Source organism: Heterocephalus glaber, unplaced genomic scaffold (assembly GCF_053883595.1).
Source record: "Heterocephalus glaber isolate CG9 unplaced genomic scaffold, H.glaber_assembly_v1.0 deba00000331, whole genome shotgun sequence".
In the NCBI taxonomy this organism is placed as follows: Eukaryota; Metazoa; Chordata; class Mammalia; order Rodentia; family Bathyergidae; genus Heterocephalus; species Heterocephalus glaber.
The window spans coordinates 29,849,342-29,863,504 of NW_028258142.1; positions in this window are offsets into that span (position 1 = coordinate 29,849,342).

Consider the following 14,163-nt stretch of genomic DNA (forward strand, 5'->3'; position numbering starts at 1 on the left):
ATGAAACACTGTTGGGAAATTATTATATGGTAGACAGAGTACCAAGGCCTGAAAATACAAAGATGTAGTCCTTTCCCTTAAGAATTTCTCATCTGATTCTAAGTAAAATACAGAAATTTGATAAGTAAAATAAAATCACTGATTGCCTTTGCCCCATACTTGTAATAAGTGAATAACATATGCAATTATGAAACATATAAGTGATTAAAGTGACAAAAAGAGAAATAGTAGGGGATATGGAAAGAAAACAAGATTTTATTTGTAGGGAATATTAAACATGTAAAATATAGAGGGGAAAAGGATTTCTATGAAAAAATAATTTTCATAGCTGGACAAACCTATGAATTAGTTGACTGATTTTCAACATTTTGCTTACTTCTAATCAAAAATAATTTTTAATTACAAAGCATCTATGTTTTTAAGGCTTTACTCTAAATTCACATGAACAAGTTTACTGTATCAGAAATATTTTTTTCCTACACAAATTCAGTTTGTATTCAATTCATAGCATTGACTCTTTGGTGTGTTATGCCTAATTTTTAATTTCTCCCTCTGAAACACATCTCTCCAACCATTATATTTATGTAAATTTAATTTCAAGTTTTGAGAAACATTAGATATAAGATAAAGTGTTAATTGTTGCTTTTTTAGATTCTCGTAATATTGGTATATAATTGATGGATTGGAGAACAGAGTATCCCTTACTCGGGGTCAGAATGTGGAGATGCTTTTACTACAAAGAGGATGGATGAGGGAATTTGAATGAATGAACTAATGTTTCTACATCTTGATTGTGGGGTAGTTATACAACTATATATGTATTAAAATCCATAAAACTCAACACCAAAAAAGAGTGTGTAAATAAGTATATAAAAATTTTAACAAATACCATCAACTTTTGGCCATTCATTTTTTCTTCTAAGACTCCAAAGTTTGAATTTTAGCAAAGTAAAATTATTTTCTGAAGACCTTTTCTTTGAATATTTTTTTCAACAATATTATCTATATTTTCCTCAAGTCACTACTACCATCTAATTCAGACTTGGCAAATTTGGAATATATATATTCTAGAGTACTGAGATTACAAATGTGAACCACAACTCCCAGTAAAAATACATTTTTCTACACTGTTTAGTGGGCAGTTTACTTTCTTCTTGATTGACAGTCTAACATTTGAATAGAAGAATAAATAGCCTAAGTGACACACGCAAATAATGTCATGCTATAAATAGAAGAGTAGGCTTAGATGTTATTTTTGAGGCTATTTTTCATATATTATTTTTTAAACATTATTTAAATACTAAGCATTAATTAAGACTCCTGATACTTCCACCCAAGACTGGTTTAAGGCAACTTTACCTCAATTGGCTGACTTTTCTTTTTTCCTTTTATATAATAGAAGTTTCAGAACTTGTGTAAATAAATATATCACACAAATATTGTATTTAGTTGACATTTCCAGCCTGATGAGTTATTTCATCATCATACAGCCAACGTCAACAGTCACATCAGTGAGCTATAATGCTATAATTATTATACAACTAATTTGCAAAATATTCTCTGCTGAATTTTATTATCCTAACATTTTAGATGGGTATAAAATTCCAAGATAGTGTCCTAGGCTCAGGTCTGGCACACTTTACTGCAGAATTACACAGAACAGTAAGGACCAATTGGCTACCATTCAATTTGTTAGAGTCCAAGCTCATGGTTCTACAGATCATGGTAGGAGAAATCATCATCAATATGAAGTGACTATATATGAAATGACTTAATGCGGTTAGTGGAACTTTGACTACAAAAAGACCCACTCTTACCTATTGCATGACACAAGTCAAGCAATAGAGCTTAATTCTCTTATTTTAATTTCATCCCTCACTTGCGGCTTTTGAGGTAGAGGTGGTTCTTTACCCAGTAAGGGCCTCAGACAAGAGGGTGCAGGGCCTTTTCTCAGATAGTGGGTGGAAAGCAGAAAAGAAAGCTCAATATGTGTAAGTTGAATTAATAGATAAATGGAGACAGTGGGAGAAGAACATAGACCTTGGTATCACCTTCAGACAAGTGGAGATGAGGCCATGGAAGAGTAGGAAGAGTGGACATATTTCAATGGTTAAATAGGAAGGAAATGGCTGGACTATACACTTGGCATATTCTATAGTTTATGATTGATTCATCTCAAAACACTGTATAGGGGCCGCGGATTTAGTTCAGTGGTTCCACTACCTGCCTCGCAAGCACAAGGTCCTGAGTTTGATCCCTGGTATCAAGAAAAAAAAAAACAAAACACTGTATAATCTTGGTTCATCAAGAAGTGATTAGATAGTCTTTATTTTTGATACAAAAATCATCAAATGAATTTTCATTTTCAAATTGGAAACTCAAATATGGAAAATAATGCAGTTCTTATTTCAGCATAATATTGAGTTAAGCAGGTACTTGGGACCATTGAGAGCCTCTCAAATTAACTGCTCTGTGGTAAACATTCACTGAATGTTTTATCTAATAATCAAAAAGTTTTAAAATGGCTATTTATTCTCCTCCCTCCCCACAATGAGTTCAAACACCCCATTGTTTTCCACACACATGACTGTACCCCCAAGAGTCATTGTCCCCTTGGAAACCTGACAATGAACATCTTTTTTCTTTGTTCTTGCTCCCATATTAGGAGCAGCTATGCATCCTTTCTTTCAACTTACCTTTCCAAATTCCGTCCAACTTGGTTGCATTTCTAACATGAACTTTGGAAGGGAGTATAATATAATATTGGTTTGTCAACTGCTGCCTTCCAGATATATTACATCGAAATATAAACCCCCAAATCTTTCTCCCATGAATTTATATGCTTTAGTGAACATCATATAGCCCTAGAAGAAATATTAAATCATGCAGAGGTTAAATTTCATGTCAATAAAGCTAGTTTACACACACAAGGAACTCAATATATTAAGTTTCATATTGTGGGTAGCAGGGCATGCTACACTGTAATGTGTGAAAGGTGGGGCTGAGAATGGGGACAGGTAGCTGGGAATGGTCAGAACCAAGGACAGAGAAGAGCACTGGCTGGCTACAGAGTTGCCCTCCTCCCAGGAGGAGAAGACAAAGTCCAACACAGTCCAAAGGGGTTTTCGTTCCAAGCATCTCTGAGTTAATGAGGATCCCATCTGCAGGAAAGGAAAAATGCCAGAAGTCACCAGGCAAAGGCAATATACACAGTCAGATGGGTGGCAGCCTTAGAGTTTTGGGTGGTCCATTTAATTTGGAAAAAGACTCCTGTCAGTAGCTGGAACTAAGGAGACATGCTCCAGCTGCCAAATTACAGGGAATGTCAAGTACCAGGCATGTTGACAAGACCCTAGTCAATTGGGCTGAAGTTCAAGGAACGCCTCCAAATCCAGCAGGCAAACTAAGCTGAAATAAAGAGATGAAACCTATCATAGAGACTGTCCCACCATTTCAGACAGCACACTGATACTAGATGGACAGATAGCTGCTCACTGCAGGGAAGGCAGGCTTATGGCCACAGGCTAGTTCCAGATTTAAGCTAGGTCTTGTCAGATCTCATATGTGACTTCATCAAGACTGGCACAAGACTGCCATGGAACTGAGACATCCAAGGGCTATAAGCATAGACCTTGAAGATGAATCAAAGAAGGCAGAAGAGGACTTTTAATTAAGAAGGGTTGGATTTTGTAAAATTTAGCAATAAAATTTATGGGGACAACCCCTCTATCCTAAACCACATCTCAACTGAACTGCTAATATCTGTACTTCCACCATTAGAATTTTGTTTTTTATTCATTAAGTTTATTGGTACATTTTAGGTATACAATATGATTAGAGTTTTGCACCTTTGGAATTCCTTTCCTGAAAAGCAATTTCTAGAAATACCTATTAATTTGCATGTCATTGAATTATTACAATGTCTCCTCCCAAGTCAGGGACATGGCAACAGGAGAGAAAAGGCCTTGGAGTTGTGAAAAAGCAGTGTTGAAAGGCAGTAAAAGATGTGGAAAAGTAACATGAAAGGTGTGAGAATTTACCTTGAAAATTGACACTGCTCCATGCTGAGAATTAAGACAAAAGGGAGAAAAGGACTGAAAACAAGCTTAGGCTAGTCTGTGATGTTACTTATAAAGCAACCTCATGCCTGGATATTTGGTGGAAAGGTGTTGTTGTTGGTGTTCTGTTTTATATGCATGTTTGTTTGGGTTTTTTTTTGTTGTTGTTAAGGCAGATTGGCCTCACATTTACAATTCTCCTGACTCAGCCTCTAAGAGCACTGGGATTACAAGTGTGCTCCACCATACCCAGCTTTGATGGGACTTTTCAAAGGATGTTACATATGTTCTGAATGATGCTTAGGCTCTTATTGATCTAGACTTATGGGTACCGGTCCTCAAACACTACCCTCAAAATAATGACAGAATGAAATTCCAAAAGCTTTAATTTTTACTTGTTCCAAACCACAAATATTTTTTCAGAGCTATATCCGCTTCCGTACCTCTCCACCCTGTGCACCTTCTTCTTTTATTGCATGAATTACTGTCACAGCTGCTGACAGAAGGCTCTTCTCCCAGTTCTGCTACAATGAGCTGAAAAAGGCACTATCTCATTTTGCCATTACTCTGCTCCAAAATCTTTTAGTTGCTCCTAATCACCTACAGAGTAACTTTCTACAGTCTTAACACTGTTGATGAAGACGTTTTCTGGCAGTTGCTCATTCCTCCGCCCAGCCTCTCCTCTTATCATTAGGTGCCTCACATTGCAGCAACTCTGATCTGCCTGCAGTTTCCCCACACATCTTTCAAAGTCTTATATTCTAGAATCTACCAGAATAACTAAACTCACATTAAGGACCACAAGATCATGAAAAATGGAGGAAGAACGTGTGGGAGCAGAAGCCAGCTTCTGGACTCTTGTTTAGGTTTCACTTCACTTCCAATTTAACTGTAAAAAATTAAAAATACAGAGACAATGGGCTCCTTGGTATTATTAAGCATTGGGCATCCACAGTATACTCAGTTAAACATGTAATATGAGTATATTTATACAATTATGAATTCCACGTTTTTTGAATCCTTAAGTACGAAAACAAAATGAAAAACAAATGATAACCTATATAAATTAATATAGGTTAATAGGGCAATATTTATTGGTGGCACTTTATTGGTGACAGAGGGTTCTCCCTGAGGTCAGGGTAAAAGCCTGTCTCCAAGGAAGATTTAAAATGACTATATTGGATTCTTGGACTATGTTTGACTATATTTTTGGTGTTTTTGTTTGTTGGTGACAGAGTAAATATATTTATCAGGGCTGGACACATTTACCAAGCTTATGAGACTGATGTATAAAATTAGACGGCCAATTTTTTTTCATTAATATGAAATAGAACTGGAACTAGGAACTAGGCAATTCTAAATGTCAAGCAACATACCCTTATTCAGGGTACAAGATATAATCAAAACACCAGTTTGTAATGAGAATCAAAATCGCTGAGACATCAACCCATCTGCCCTCTGCCTGGCACATGGCTTCCGTACAGACACATAGGGAGCAGATGAAGGAGTTTCTTGGGGAGAAAGAAATCAAATCAACAGTAGTTAGCTGCAGAATTTGGATGTCTAATAACATTGAGCCAAGGTAATGTGCTGATAGAACTATGTCTGTTTTTAAGACTATGATGTTGATTTGGCCATATGTGCATTCACTTCATAAGTAATTTTTTAAAACCCATGATCGTACTTTAGATATGGTAATAAATTTGATAATTGTCTCTTGGCTGCCAGGTAGTAGGTCTTTAAAGCTAATTTCTTATATTTTGGTTCTGCTCCTCTATGTGTTCATTTCAAATTTGAGAACTTAGAGAATAAAACTATTGTTACCACTTCCAAGTTCTTAGGAAGTAGAAAAGAACCTTAACATTTCAAGAACTTTTACAAACTGATAAAAATAAAATTACCAACATCCTTGCAAAAATGAATAAAAGAAAGGTGAGAGGAGAAAAATTAAAAATACAAAAACAATAAAAAACCATTCTAAGACCAAGAAAAATAAAAATTTCAAGTTATGTCAAGATTGCCTTCATTGCACTATAAAATCAATACACGTGTATACACATACACACACATACATACACACACACACACACACACACACACACAGAGTCCAAGATTGATGAGAGTTATGGTTTACTGGGAAGAGTTACTCCATCTATGATCTGCTATACTTTCCACTCTGGAGCATCAAAGGAAAAATGCCCTGAGAGTTTTCTAAAAATCCAGACTTTTAGGCCCAACTCCATAACAATAGCATCAGAATCTCTGGGCATGAGCCTGGGATGTTTCCCCTAAGTAAGTTTAAGGTCACTAGTACACGGACCACTATTTGGGAACCTCATGTTCCATCATAAATCTTCCAGCTTGTATCCTATTTGTAGTTACTAGATTTTTTTAAATACAGAGTTATGATAAAGTGATATTGAGGATATTGAAGGTGGTATATGCCAGTAATCTCAAGACTCTGGGGGGCTGAAGCAGGAAGATCACAAGTTCAAGCCCTGCCTGGGCAACCTAGCTACTTAGTAAGACCCTGTCTGAATGAATGAATGAATCAATCAATGAATCAATGAGTTTTTTAAAGTACTGGGAAGTAGCTCAATACTGAAGAATTATATTAATAAGCATAATTATGTTGACAGCTTTATAGCTTTCAGGCTTCACCAGACAAAGTAACAGCAAACTGAACCAATTTCTTCCCTTTTTTTAAAAAAAAATCAGTCTTATTGGACTACATGCCAGCCTTTGGAGGGAAGAATAAAGCCATGTTGTTACCCAGATGTCTTGGGTGATACGGATCTGTACAAAGATTGTGGTAACCTTCTTGGTAGGGTAATTAATGTGATTTCATTCTTAGGGTTCATTGTTCATAAGAAATGTTGAGGCAGCAGGACTAGGGACACAGCTTAGTGGTGAAGCACATAGCTAACATGCACAAGCCCTGTGGTTCCATGTTAGGGGGAGCGAGAGAAATGTTGAAACAGCAGGAATTACAACTCACTTTCTCTTCTTTTATTGCTTATATTTGGCATTGCCAATGATCAGTACAGTGTACTTTCTCAAAAGATAGAAGTGAGAGTCCAACTCAAGCTTATGCCTAGAACCTCGGCCTACTCACTTCTGCTAACACTGCTCTGCCTCTTTCTTTGTATCACACATTCTCTGTAATATTCAGTACAGACTCTAAAAGTACAGCATTATTCATTGAACCTTCATAGGCAGCAATTTTGCAATGATGTGTATATATCAAGAAGTTTAAAATGATCCATAAACTTGAGTAGGTAATGCTATTTTTAAGTATTTATCATAAGGAAATAATCGGTATTTTAATGAGAAAAATGACAATTATTGCTACAATTATTTATATAACCTCTGATTATGTAAAAGGATATGTAATGTTTATGTAAAAGGATATTTATTGCAACATTATTTATAAGACTCCTGAATTTAGAAACACCTTAAAAATTGAACCGTTAGTGAATGGTTATATAAAAATCTCAACAGTTAGATAATAGAAAACCATGAAGACATTAAAATGTATGCTTTTTGATTTATAAGATGGAAGGAGAAATAGTCACAAAAAAAAAATTTAGGCATAAAAATTAATTCAATGTAATTTCCATTTTGTTTATAAAAATTGTGTGTGAATTTTATAAATGACTTGAAGGACTGACTATGCCAGAAACTGAACTGTCTATTCTGAGTAGTAGAATTAGGATGGTTTTTATTTTATCATTTTCTTTTTATCAAACATCCTACAACTAGCATGTTACTTTACTCACTTAAAATACAAGTTTAATTTTTAACCCAAAATAATAAGTAAATGTGGGAAAAAGTAAATAAAAAATATTATGTGACTTGACCTATCCCTACTTTACCCTTGTACCTGATTTTAGGCACTTGTTCTGTTTTTTTCCTTCTCAGAGTTACTGCTATCTTGCTAAATAATGTTTGAATCATGCTATTTGTTAATCAATTTTTAATATTCTCTTTGCCTTAGTATAATGGATGTCAATTTAGATCTCCAAGCTATGTTCTTCCTCTTGCTCTACCTTATAATATAGTTATGTCATTTTTAGTTAGCATTATAACATTTCTGTTATTATGATAATTTTTATTTACTGCATAGTAAAATAATCCTAAATGCATCATATTCTTTATTTGAATTTGAATTTTATAACTGTGCTTTACTTTATCTTTTCTACTTATTCCAGTATCTTCCATACAATGATAATGTTACCAGTTCTCTATCAGATATTCTACCAAGCTTTTCCATCAGTTCTCCCTTGTCTACAAGATGTCTTTCCCAATGACAAGTCCTTTTCTTCTAATATGGGATGGTTCATTTCCAGGTCTGCTTAGTGCAATCATCAGTAGACTTTCCTGAATGCTGTGACATTTTCTTGTTTTTTACCCACTTGTTCTTTACATATAACTTCCTCATTTGTTTGGGCATATTTTTCAAAGAAAGGGTTTATGAGAAATAAATTTTATTGATTATTACAGTTCAAAATATCCTTATACTTTTATAATTGACTTTTTTGTTGAGTTTTGGTTTTGGATTTCTATTTTTGAGTTACTAAGTACAAATTTAGGATGCTGTCCTATTCGATTGAGAATTTTATTCTAAAATGTCACTCATCAATTTTATTGAATAAATTATCTTTATTATTTGTTTACATTTTCCCCTTTTTATTAGTATATCTTTGTGATATACAGTAAACACATTCAACAGGGGGAGTTGGTTCACATACATACTGCAATTTGATCTTGTTACTTCTTCTCTCCCCCATTGTCCATCTTTCCCCATCCCCCAATCACCTTCTCATCATTTCAAAGAACCAACTCTGCTCTTTGATTCCTTTATCCTTTGTATTGTTTTTTAGTCTCAATCTCATGAATTTCCATTTAAATATCCATATTTATTTTGTTTCCTCCTATTGGTTTCATATTTAGATTGTTCTTGTTTTATCTAGGTTTGAGATGAATCATTAGATTATTTATTGGGCATCACTCTTCTTTTTATGTGTGCATTAATAGCTATAAACTTCCCTCTTTGAACTGCTTTCATTATATTCCATAAATTTTGGTATATTGTGCTTCCATTGTCATTTGATACTAGGAACTTTTTTATTTCTGCTCTAATTTCTTCACTGATTCATTTATTATTCAATAATATATTACTTAATCTCCATGTGTTTGCATAGTTTGTGTGGCTTCTTTTACTGTTGAATTTTTTCTTTATTCTGCTATGATCTGATAGTATACTGGGGATTATTTCAATTCTTTTGTTATTTATTTAAGCATGCTTTTTGCCTTAAGATATGGTCTATTTTTGGAAAAAGTTCCATGTGTTCTGAGAAAAACGTGTATTTTTTTGTTTTTGTATGATATACTCTATAGATATCTGTTAAGTCCATTTGTTCAATGGTGTGGTTTAACTGTGATGTTTCTTTGTTGATTTTTTTTGGGGGGGGGTCTGGTTGATCTAATTGTGAGAATAGGGTAGTGAATTCCCCCCACAATAATTCTATTGGTTTCTTTCTTTTAAGTCCAGTAGTTTTTGTTTTATGAAATTGGGTGTGCTAACATTGAGTGCATAGTTATTTACAATTTTATCTATTCATATTGAATTTTTCACTTTAAGAGTACGTAGTGGACATCTTTGTCTCTTTTGATCATTTTTGTCTTCAAGTCTGCTGTGTCTAAAAGTAAAATAGCTCTCCTCCTTGTTTACAGGCTCCAGTTAAATAGTTAAATAGAATATTGTTTTCCATCATTTTACTTTCAGTCTATGTACTTCCTTATGAGTGAGATATATGTCCTGTAATCAATATATGGTTACATTTTGTTTTTTGATCCAGTCTGCCAGTCTGTCTTTTGATTGAGGAGTTGAAACCACTGACTTGAAGAGTTAACATCATAAGGTATTTAATGAATCATGTAATTGCAAAATTTTTTTATTCCTAATTCCTTCTTTTCCTTTTTGTGTAGCTAGTCTCTTGGTCAGATATGTAATGTCACTGGTGCTATTTGGTGCTGGCAGCCTCCCTGTCTTTGTCTAGGATTCCCTTAAGTATTTTCTGCAATGCTACCATACTAGTCTTGTACTTCTTTAGGATTTCTCTGTCCTGGAAAGTCTTATCGGTCGATTTTGAAGGCTAATTTCACAGAATAAAAGTTTGTATTGACAGTTGTTTTCATTTAAGTCTTAAAAAAACTTTGCTACAAGCTTTCTAGTCTTTAAAGTTTGTACAAAGAAATCCTGAATTACTCTGGTAGACCTTTCTTTATAGATTACTTGCTATTTTTCTCTAATACCTTTTAGTATTCTCTCCTTTTTGAATTTCTTCAATTTAAATTATGATGTGTTGACGTTAGGCTCTTTTCTGTCATGGCTATTTGGGGTTCTATATACCTCTTGTTCTTGACTATTGAATTATTTCTCTAGATTTAGAAAAAGTTTTCTATGATTTCAGTGAATAAATTTCTATACTTTTTGTGTTATCTTCTAGCTTTTCCTTTTTCCTATAATTCTGATGTTGTGTTTTTGATTCATCTAACAGCTGTTGGATCTACTTTGTATGTTGTTTTGTTGTTTTGAGGGTATCACTGGGTTTATGAGTTACTACTTCCACTTTGTTTTTATGACACTGTTGTCACATCAGTCAAGCCTGCTACCCATGTTTTCTATTGAATTTTTTATTATACATTTCTATTTGCTTTCATTTCATACTAATTCATTACCAAAGTGGTCATTCATGTCTATTCTCGTTTGACTCAACTTATTGATTGTTTCTTCTTTTAAGTCATCAGACATTTTACTGGTAAGATCCTTTGTCTGTTTAATTAATTTCTCTTTGAGCTCACTGAACATCCTATGCATTTGCATATGTATTTCTTCTTTTACTGCTTCAGATATTTTGACCATTTAGTTTTGGATTCTTTGCCTTTAGTTTCCTTTACATCAGTGTCCATAAGATCAGCATTTGGAAAGTTAGGAGTTTTTAGAGGTATCTTGTTGCCTTGCTTTTTCATGTTTCTAATGTTCTTTGTTCTGTGGATTGAAGATCAGTTAGGGTAGAGAAACTTTGTAATTACTGTGAAGACCTCATTTATTAGATTTTCTCTCCTTGTAATATGTCCTTGGGTTTGGTTATGTTTTGGTGTTTATATCACTATTCAACATATTTAACATAACACTTAAGGGTCTTCTTAGTGTTCAACTCTATTCTGGGGGTTTGATCTCCAGCATCACTCAGAGAAGAAAAACAAAATGCAGTAATACTGACAACACAAAGACAAACCAGATACTGGCATACAGCAAAATCCAATTAACCAAAGGGATAGGGGAAGTGGGAAGGGAAGGGGAAAGGAAAGAAGGGAAAGGAAAGGAAAAAATGGAAACAAAGTCTGTGTAAATAGGGAAGGGTGGAGGGGGTGAAGAGTGCACAGGTAATGGGGAAAAAATAAGAACCAAGATACATCATGTACAGGTACAAGCACCCAATTATAAATGTAAACATATCGTATACCTAAAATATACCAATAAAAGAATTCAAGCAAAAAAATCCAATTAAAACCAACAATTCTGCCACCATTAACAATAGAAAAGAAATCAGCAATAATTATAAAGTCACAGATAAATTGGATATTGACATATAATAAAAATCAATAACAGCTACCACTATGACATCCTTAATAATAGAAAAGAGTAATATAGTAATATAGAACAAAAAATTGACATACATTAAATATCTACTCAATGTATAACTATAGCAACTTTAACAATAGAAGAGAATTCAGCAATAATAACGCAGATTTAACTAAATAGTTAAAAATCAATATAGCTTAACTGTAATATTAATAAAAATAGATGGGATGGGGTAAGGGGAAAATGAAGGAAGTAAAATTTGAAAAAGAAAGGTAAGGAGGAGAGAAAAGGTAGATAAAAATCTGATAAAGAATAAAAGAAAATAGAATTAGGTAAAGGAAATAGAAAAAGGAGAGGAAGAATAAGAAAAAAGAATTAAAACAAAGAGCAAAAGATAGAAAAAATAAAAGAAACAAAATCAAAAACAAAGAAAAAAAGAAATGAGTCCAAAAAATTTCTCTCTGTTTGGGTAAATGGGTTCTTTCTTTCCAGCATCTGAGGAATTGGAATCCACCAGATTCAAGTGGGGCTCACTGAGTCACAACAAAAGCCTACAGTATTTTGTTTCCATGCCCACTTTTTGCAGTGAGAATGCTAAGTCCTGCCCTCCCTTTCCCAATGGGTATGGTCAGTCAATGGTGAGGTGTCTGCCTTCAGGCTACATTCACTACAATAGCTCTTAGTGTTTGTGCCTTTCTGTGCATTCATTCCTGTGCCAAAAATGGGCAGCAAGGAGGACCAAGCAGACAGTTGGATTTAGTGTTGCTATTTTTGGATTCAGTACCCTCAGAAAACCACATGTGACTGGCCTAGCTTCTCTTCATAGACAATAGCACTGCCATGTCTTCATAACCTGAGTTCACTGCTGCTTAAACTTCTCAGGGGGTCTGCAATTAGCCTGACCCTTCTTCACAACTGCCTTTTGGGCCATATCCCACCAGTTATGTGGTAGGGTGACCCCAGAGGTCCTAAAGTGCAATTGATCTTTGACTTCTGTTTCCCAGAGTAGCTCAGTCATAAACAATAAAACCCTTCCCAAAAACGTTTTCTAACTATATCACTCCCAAGTATGGCAGATTCTGCAGTGAATTTCTTCTCCAAATGCACCCTGCTTAAGGAAGAAGTCACTTTCAGAGCAAAATTCTATAGTGTATTTGCATTAAAGGCTGCATATGATGGCTTGAATAGCTAGGTCACATTTGTAGGTCTTTTTCTATTGTCTATGTCTTCTCATGGAACTATCTTTATTCACCTGGAAATGACTGATTGAATCATACTTGTGTATGAAAATTTGGAGAGACTCTGAATGAGTTTATCTTTCTCCCCAAAAGAGTCACTCCATCTTCTGGGAGCAGGAGGAATGCATATTATCTCAGATTAATCTGGTATGGAATTAACTTGAGGCTGATGAACACCTTGTGATCCTCAGTCTACTTCTGGATTGATCCTATTCTAAAGGTACATCCATAGAAGAATCTGGATAGTTTCTTAGTACTCCTTATTTATGTTATCTTTTGAATTCCAAATTTTATTTCCCAAGCACCAAAAGATGCTGAATTGTCCACTCTGCTTGTGGTCTTTTGCTCCTTATTTAGGCTTATGCCCTATGAGATTAAATATGTTCTATCACTTATAAAAAAATCAATATGTATTTAAGTAGAATCTTAAAAATTACATATCATTTATATAAGATAACTGGATTATGAGGAGAAAAATATTCTAAATGGTGGGGAGAAATATGAGCTAAGGATACAGGCACTAGAATGCAAGTGGAAATTTCCAGTGACAATAGTTAATGCCATCATGTTAGAATAATGTGTTTGTTTAGAAGAATAGTGGAGACCAAGTTCTCAAAAGATGAATTGGCACCAGTCTGTATAAGGTTTTGGAGCCCAAAGTGGCACATTTGAATTCTATTTGGGAGGTGATGAAAAATCATGAAAATTTTATACTAGATAGGAGATTGTGGAAGCAGTATTTTGGAAAGATTATTTCAGTAAAACAGAAAAAAATGGCCAGTATTGAGCAGATGATTTTTAAGACAAGGAAAATGTTACAGTATTTTGGATGGAAAATAAAAGTCAAATAAATAGTTTGAGAAATATTACAGTATTAAACAAGGTGAGATAGAATAAAGAATATTCAGATGGAATAATGAAGTAAGTAACAGAACTCAAAGAAAGTAACTTAATTCATAAGATTTTGAGGATAGAAATTACTTCCAAGGGTTTCCTTATTGCACTGTTTATCAAAGTCTTGGCCTAATATCTTCATCAGTTGAGTTCTTCCCCCTGTAACTATGACACTGTACAAGTCTATATAAATTTATGCATATGCTATGCAGGGAGTGTTAATGATAGTATTTCCTTATCCTTCCTTTTCTGGGGAAAAACCAACTATTTATAAAATTCGAGTAATTTTTGTGTATTTATAGCATAGCAAGAGAAGATATTA